The sequence below is a fragment of the Sinocyclocheilus grahami genome, unplaced genomic scaffold (assembly GCF_001515645.1).
Source record: "Sinocyclocheilus grahami isolate Dianchi unplaced genomic scaffold, SAMN03320097.WGS_v1.1 scaffold50.1, whole genome shotgun sequence".
Classification (NCBI taxonomy): domain Eukaryota; kingdom Metazoa; phylum Chordata; class Actinopteri; order Cypriniformes; family Cyprinidae; genus Sinocyclocheilus; species Sinocyclocheilus grahami.
Genome location: NW_015505229.1, coordinates 2,110,785 through 2,119,240, shown reverse-complemented (window position 1 = coordinate 2,119,240; position 8,456 = coordinate 2,110,785). Strand labels below are relative to the sequence as shown.

At 34.2% G+C, this 8,456-nt stretch overlaps 1 long non-coding RNA gene across 1 annotated transcript; it reads right to left on the bottom strand.

Annotated features, from left to right (window-relative positions):
• Positions 1–6,741: 6,741 nt before the first annotated feature.
• On the bottom strand, positions 6,742–7,293 carry LOC107583125 (uncharacterized). The gene is made up of 2 exons (XR_001609014.1): positions 7,206–7,293; positions 6,742–6,915 (listed from the first exon to the last, which is right to left on the bottom strand). It is a non-coding gene; the product is annotated as an uncharacterized lncRNA (long non-coding RNA).
• Positions 7,294–8,456: the final 1,163 nt, after the last annotated feature.

Here is an 8,456-nt window from a genome sequence, read left to right as displayed (position 1 = left end):
ATATATATATATATATATATATATCAGAGATCGCGCAGCTCACACATCCAGGAGCAAAGAAACTTGTCAACACTGCCCCACGACTTTTATTAATAACAGTTTAAATACTGAATCACTACATTTATATTTTCCAGCAACAAGAGGATAAAATCGCTGTTTTTGAAGTAAACTCACTCTTAAAAGAGTTGCATACACGCAACTTTAATCTCTCTCTCGCTCTAGAATTGGCAATATTTGAAGGGTTTAGCGATTTATCATTATTGGGGGGACTAGCCCCCCTCAATGTCTATGGTGGTTATCGCCCTGATCAGACATGAAAATATGTTGTGGCATATATCGTGCAGTCTGTAATGATATGAAGTTAGCAAACTTTAAACGATTTTTTTGCAAACATTTCTTTGAGTAACATGACCGTAAATATGAACTCACGATTGAATGTAACATAAAACAAATGATTACTTTTTGTTAAAATCTTTATTAATGCCAAAAAATGCTTACATTTCTGTCTTTTTGTTCTCTCGGGCAGCCATGTTGCCACTGAAGCCGGTTTACGCGGAGATAATTCATACCCCTTTGTTTGAAGTGTGAAGTTGTTTGAAGGGCTATCTGGCCCTTCCCCTTACCCCTACCCCTCCAACCAAAAGAGAATCGAGACACCCCTACCCCTTCACGGAAAAGGGAAAAGGGGAAGGGCTAAGGGGTAGAATTGGGATTGGGCCTTACAGTCAGTCAACACATGTTGGGGCATGTTGTCACACTATATGGGGTTAGTTTAATGCAATGACCTTTTAACAGGCTTTTCAGACAGTATTTAAACAGCAAAACAGTTATGATTTAGCAGATTATGCATAGATTTTGCGGTGTACACAATCTAGTGTACATTAATGGTTTGCTAGATGACTCAGCCTTACATCCCTAAATAATACTATAAGTTTTAGTAGTGCTGAGATCGAGTCATAATGATGAGGGGTTGAAACTAAGTCATAAATAATTTAAAGAAACCAGATTTGTATGGAAGATTGTTTCTGCAACGGGATAAAAAATTAAAAAGGCAAGGCAAGGCAAGGCAAGTTTATTTATATAGCACATTTCATACACAATGGTAATTCAAAGTGCTTTACATAAAAGAAAAAGAAAATAATAATAACAATAAAACAAGTAATTTAAAAACTTTGAAAATGATTTAAAAATTGATTTAAGAGGTTCAAAATTAATTTAAAACAGTTAAGAATAGAAAATTATTATACATAAAATATAGTGCAATCAGTTCGGACGTTGCACAGTGCTCATTCAATAAATGCACAGCTAAACAGATGAGTTTTGAGTCTGCATTTAAATGTGACTAATGTTTTAGCACATCTGATCTCTTCTGGAAGCTGAAGAAAAGATGAAGTTTGTCTTAAAATTCTGACATTTTTCTCACAGCTCACAGAGTTTATATTATATAGTCTTTTCAATTCTTACTAGAATTGTGAGACACAATTCTGAGAAGAAAAGTCGGAATTACAAGATGTAAATTTGCAATTGTGAGGAAAAAGTCTGAATTGGTTAAATAAAAAGTTAAAAATTTTTATTACATGGCGGAAACAAAGAAACTGAATTGCTCAGAATTCAGAAAAAAAAATTCTTAAAATTGCAAGTTCATATCTCACAATTGTGACTTTTTTCTCAATTCTGAGGTTACATCTCACAATTCTGTTTTTCCCCCTCAAAATTGTGAGAAAAAAAATCTTAATTATAATATTAAAAGTAACAATTACCTTATTATTTTTTTTATCCTGTGGCTTAAATGGGCTTCTATAGATTTGTGACTGTTTGTGTGTGAGCAGGCAGCTACTTCACTAACTCATGTCTCAGAAATGTTTCAGAATAGATACGCTCATAATGCCATGGAGATAAATATTATGTTTTGTTGGTACTGTAAACATTTGCATAACAACAATACATTAACAATATTTTATTGTATATAACAACATTGACTTATTGTAGTTAAACCAAGCCACTGTCATTGTTAACTTATAATAGAAATTTGTCATTTCGAAAGCAGTGATCTGATGCTTAAAACCACATGGAACCAAATAGTACAATTATTTTTACTTTTGTTTTATTTGTGTCATTATTTTTAGAGTTGTTGTAGTACAGACGTAAATGGGACCCATGTGATAAAAAATAACCACAGATATGTGATAAATATACTCAGTTGTTTATTCCCTTCCAGCATATTACTAGGCTTGACGAGGTCTGTTTTGCCAAGCCCTGGTATATTCAGTGACTCACTGACTATCAGGGAGCATGTAAGTGAAAGTGAAAACAATATTGACAATTCACCATTGTTTGCCGCTAGGCGTCCATGAGCCATGCTGTAAAAGGATTCATTTTATCAAAGTTAACCTCTTGAATACTGAGTGGTTTGTTAGATAGAGTATGAAATGCAGCAGAATATTAATAACAGCAGAGCATTATTCTATAATAGGTGGAAAATATAAAGTTCAGTTTGAGGGCAGTTTGGCTGACTCAACACATTCTTTCTTTCTTTCTTTCTTTCTTTCTTTCTTTCTTTCTTTCTTTCTTTCTTTCTTTCTTTCTTTCTTACGGCCTTGAACTTACCATATGAGCCACATAGTAGGCTACATTATCATTTTAAATTATAATATATAATTTTACATTATATATAGTCAGGCTTTTTTTATTGTTTAAATGACAAACATTTTGTGTAAGATAATTAATCAACAGGCTATTAATAGTTAAACATATGAAAGAGTTTTTCCCCCCTTCCCTCACACACAGATTTTCCCACTAACCATCTGTGCTGTAATTGCACATGAACCTTTTTTTTTTTTTTTTACACTTTTGCAGTGTCATAAAAGAGGAAAATCTTAAAAATATGTTTATACTCGCTATTAGTTAAAAAAAAATACACTACAGTCAGTGTACATATTTGAACTCGATTGGCTTTAACATTTTTTTTAAAAATTATTATTATAAAATTCATACTCTACTAGGTACTGGCTATTTGGAGACTCGGGACTATAAGATGCAGAAATAGACAAATACATTATTATTAGAACTATTATATAATTTTTTGAACAGCAAATGCATCTTTGAGATACGTCTGGAAAAAATCCCAATCAAACACATTGTCATACATATTCTATGAGTATTTTCCCAGTAAAAGCCTGTTTTCTCGGAGGTCTGAACTCAAATTAAAACCATCCAGATGTTCAGTATACATTCCTCCGGAAAATAATATCTTACAACTTCTGTGCAAAAAGAAGTTGTAAGACGTCCCCCATGTCTATTCAGATTTAGTACTTTAGACTTAAGTACTTAAAGAAAAACATTTTTTTTCAATCGTATCATGATCAGTATAGTGTTTAATCTCAGGTATTCTGTATGAGAAGTGTTTCTTTGGGCTCATGAGACAAAGCATTTATGAAATGCTTCTAAATGTCAAACAAAAACCTCAGGAATTGGTAGTTACATTTTTAAATGTAAAAGTAATTTTCAGGTGGCGAAACGCATCAAGGCTTGTCCTTGTTAAATGCAAATTTACATTTGGTGAGTTAGCATAGTTAGTGAAATTACAATTATGTAAAATACATTTAAAATAGAATTCCAAAGTTTAATTTGCGATATTTAGACATACATTTATAAGAAAATTATAGAAAATGACAGCTGTGCTTATACTTTCTCTACACACCGCCTGAAACTGATAGTAAAAAAGTGCTTATGCAACATACTGTTGCTGTGGTTACAGAATTCTAGGGCCTATGGTAACAGGTGTGCAAACTAACTTTTAAGCTTGTATTTTTTCATCTTTATGGAAACGTTTGAAACCTATATTGTATGAATTAAAAAAAAAATTTTTTTTTATGTAGCCTAGAAGAGAACCCCATTCTGACATCACACAAATTAGTAAATAAAAAAAAGATGATTATAAAATTAACAAGTGTAAATTAAATTGGCAAACGGTCAAACAATACTGAAGTCTCACACATTCACAGAAAATAACGGCAAAATAAGGTGGATATCGTAAGAGAAACATTGCATTGGGATTGACATTGTACTTGTACTTAGAATTTAAGAATATTATGTAAACCAAAAACAAATTGCCAATGCGTCTTCATATAAACCCTGAGAAAGATAGAGAGGAGACTATACTCATTGGGACTTGTGTCACCGTGGGGACCTAAATTCAGGTCCCCATTGGGAAACGAGCTTAAAAATCATAGAATGTTTTTTTTTTTGAGAAGGTAAAAATGCAAAAAGTTTTTTTTGAGGGGTAGGGTTGTTGTAGGACGATAGAATATACGGTTTGTACAGTATAAAAACCATTATGCCTACAGAGAGTCCCCACAAAGATAGTAAATCAGACTTGTGTGTGTGTGTGTGTTATGGATCACTCCCAGTCACACTCTGTGTTCCTGTCATCCTCCCAGCCATCAGATGGTGGGCAGCTCACTCACGGCTGGGCACTCAACCGATGGCAGCTGTCCTGTAGGAAGTGCAGTTGGCACGGGTTTATCTGCAATATCGCTCCCTTACATCGCCTTGGCATTGTGTCATGGTATAAATATTCAATACTTCTGAGCACAGTTTTTAGAGTCTCAACTTCGTGTTGATCCAAAAAATGGGTAGAATCTGGTTAAATCGCAGCATAATAAGGTGTTTCGTAAATTGTATTCATTATAAAATCACAATTAGCCTCACAGAGGAAGTCCATATTGTCCATAAGAGGCTTGGGCGTCTGCATGGAATGACATCATCTGGGCCCCGCAGGGTTGGTTCGTGTACAGCAGGCGGTGCTCTTGCACAATCACTACCCATCATGATTACAAGGGACTCAAGGGACTGTGAGAGGCAGTCTGCTATTTCTGACACATCCTCTCAAACAAGCCTGCTTTCGACTTTCAGAGACATTAAAGCTGCCACGCAACTCAAAAGACTTAATCCTGTAATTCTGACATTTATGATCCTGAACGCATTACGTAGAACTGTTCCTGAACATCTCTTGCGTAATATACGGTGTATAATTCTATATAATGTTTTAATTATTTACATTGTGCATCCTGTTCCTATAATGCAGTCTGATTTATTAGCATATATTAACTTGATTTGATAAGAAAAACACTGCATTACAGATTTTCTTAATCCATGAACCATAAAAGCCCAACTCATTCCATGTTACTTCCAAAGCATCACGGGCAACCTTTGACCTTTACAATTGTAAATGATTATGTATAATTGAAATTAATTTATTCATGTGATTTTAAACACATTTCTTATTTTAAATTTTAAGTAGTGATGTGTAACACACTTTCTGTCAATCTATACTATTTGGATATTAGGAAAATTAATGATGCCATTATTGATTATTGTTAATAAGTAAAGTAAAAAGGAAGATAACGTACTGTAAAAATATTTTTCAAAGTAGTAAATTAAACCACGATTATTTGTTTTACAAAAAAAAAATCTACTAATTTCAGAGTTAATCCAATGTTTACTTGCTTAATTGTGAAATTTATCAGTGATCTCTGTGTTTAAATTATTTCTACACAGGTTTTTTTTTAATGGAAAAAGGAAGCTTAATATTTTTTCCATTTGTATTTTTGGAAAATTATTGATTCCATTACTGTTAGTAAGTAAAGTAAAAAGGGAAGATTATGATTTTTTCCCCCTTTGTGATTTAACAATTTCTGTTAAACCTTCAGGGTCATCTTATGCACAATGCAATATGTTTTAAAATGAAAATGCAATTGAAAACAATCATTAGAAAAATCAATGATCCCATTATTGTAAGTAAAAAGGAAGCCAAATTAAAAAGGAAGATTAAGATTTCTTCCCTTTGTAATCTAATAATTTCTATTAAACCTTTAAGGTCATCTTATATCCAGTGCAGTATGTTTCAAAATGAAAACGCTATTAACATTCTAAAATATTTAACTAAGGTCTTCAAGGTGCAATGGGAAATAATAAGCTGATGAACCTGTTGAACCTTTGCTCGGCAGACCAGGATGTTGAGAGCTCGTGTGGCAGTAATTGAAATCCTTTGACCCGTCTCCAGGGCCGGAGGACCGAGGGAAAGATTTGATCATATTATGGAGCATCATTGCAAATGAAAATGGTGCTCTCTCTCAATCTCCAAACCATCCCCCCTCCCCCCTGAATAACACTGAACGAGTTCATTCGGATCAATCCCTGGATCTTCCTGACCCTGAATGGCTTTTTTGGGAGGACCAATATCTTATTAAATGAATTACTCTTAAAGTAATGGAGTCGTAATAACCTAGAGCACTCTATAGTTTTAGCATGATAAAAGCAGGCGGCGAGTATTGTCGACAACAGCCCCTCTCAAGGCCGAGGCTAGTAATTCCGCACTGCGTTGCCATGGTGGTCACCATGGAAACATCCTACACCGTTCGGTGAGAGTTGAAGGTAACACCCACTCTCATTGTTCAGCGTTCGCTGGGCTAATGCATATTCATAGTCACAGCGAAGCCATTACCGAAGGCTTTTATTGGTCTGTGTATCCATCAGCTGCACAATACCATTACAAATGCTGCAATTTACCTATCTATGGCCTCTTCATTAAGAGGGACTAGATTAATAACCTCGGCCGATTTGATTAATAAAGCAACAGGAGTGTATCTGATTTGCGTGGAAGCATGATCACATTTTCAATGCAGTTGCAGTGTGCAAACTTGTGCAGGGAAAGAATAAAGAGGCAACTCAGAACAGGTATCAGTATGATGCTTTTAATGAGTTTGAAAGAGAAATATTGATGCGATTGCGTATTGTTTAACAGACAACACAAAAGCGATTTGCTTGTGAGATAATTGCTTCATCAGAAGTGTACATGGTTTGCATGAATAAAAGATCAACTCGGAGCTCGAGGCCTTGAAACATATCACCCTCCTACACAAAAACATTCACCTTTAGTTGGTCAGTGCAGTCGTGTCCTACAGGGCTACGTTTGCAACAACAGAAATAAATTCAACTCTCTGCTGAATTGATTTTCTCAGTTCAGGATGTACAAACACGTACAAAAAAAGACATGGCTAACAGCACTGTTTGAGTATTCAAAATGACAGGGTTTTATTAAGCAAAGCCAGTTAATCAGCCGCATTGTTAGGCAGCATGTTCACGGGTCCAAAACACGGTTAATTATGAGCGTTAGCTACAAGTAACAATCAGATGCAACTTACCCGTCTAATGAAGGGGAAAACCAGTGCATCTGGTCACAGATGAGCCTCTCATTTGGTCAGAAGGTTTCGGTGTATCCACAATATTAGCCAATGGACCTGGTCGCTGAGGTAGACTGCGACTTGTTGTCAGAAAGCAGAAGGAACAACAACAAAATCACTAGTCTTCCACAAGGGCCCAGACCAACATCTGCAGAAATGGAAGTCGGTATCTGTAGAAACAGAGTTGTCATTTTAATTTTAGTGGAAGGTATTGAGATTTACTTCAATATCTTCGCGGACAGGGCTTTCTGTGATCTTTTTCAATATACTGGATGTATGTTCTTGGATATAACTATAAGCATGCCCAACATGTTTTATAGGAAAAGGAATTGATTTACTGTCTATGAATAGTTATTAAAAGCTCTTTTATGTGTGTGCTTTCAGCCCAAGCAGTAGCCCGAGCTAAAGCTCACCAGAGACCCAGCATGAATCCAGAGAAATCCAAGACCGATGGGAGCTCATAATGTGGTATTACCTGAAGCATACCTCCCCTTTCCATTGAAAAGATTTAACACACCCTGCAAAATGTCGCCCATATCTGAAGGCTACTGTGGCAACCTTGTGTCCTCGTGTTCGGTCCGATGAGACTCTAAACGAAAGATGATTCAGCCAAAAAGCCCCTAGTTCGAATAAAAGGCCCGGTAAGAGGTGTGAAACACACAATGAATGGTTAACAAGCGGAAACCTTTGAAAACTAGAGAAGAAATGCAAGAATTTGTGAGAAAGGCAGGCAATATGAAGAATTAAAGTATAGTTCTGTCCATGTTTGTCCTTGTTGCATGAATTTAGAAAATATTTAATTAAAAATATACATATTTTTATTTATAATATTTATATAAATATTTATCTAGATTTAAATACAATATTTTATAACATTTACATATTTAAAAAAATATACATAATATTTATTTTTAAAAATGACAATATTTTTACTGGCCACAAAAATTTAATTTGCATTGTTATATGTATTTTATGTTATCATATGATATGATAAGATATTATGTATTATAATTTAAAATATATATTTGACTTATTATAAAGTATGTATTATTTCCATTTTATAGTCATATATAATAAAATATATTTAGAAAATATATAAATATTTAATAAAATCAAATAAATGTTATATTTTTTCTTATGACATTGGGATTATTTGTATATTTTTTTCCCTTGCTCGTTTAATGCAAGAAATTTTCCATCTAGTCAAAGTTG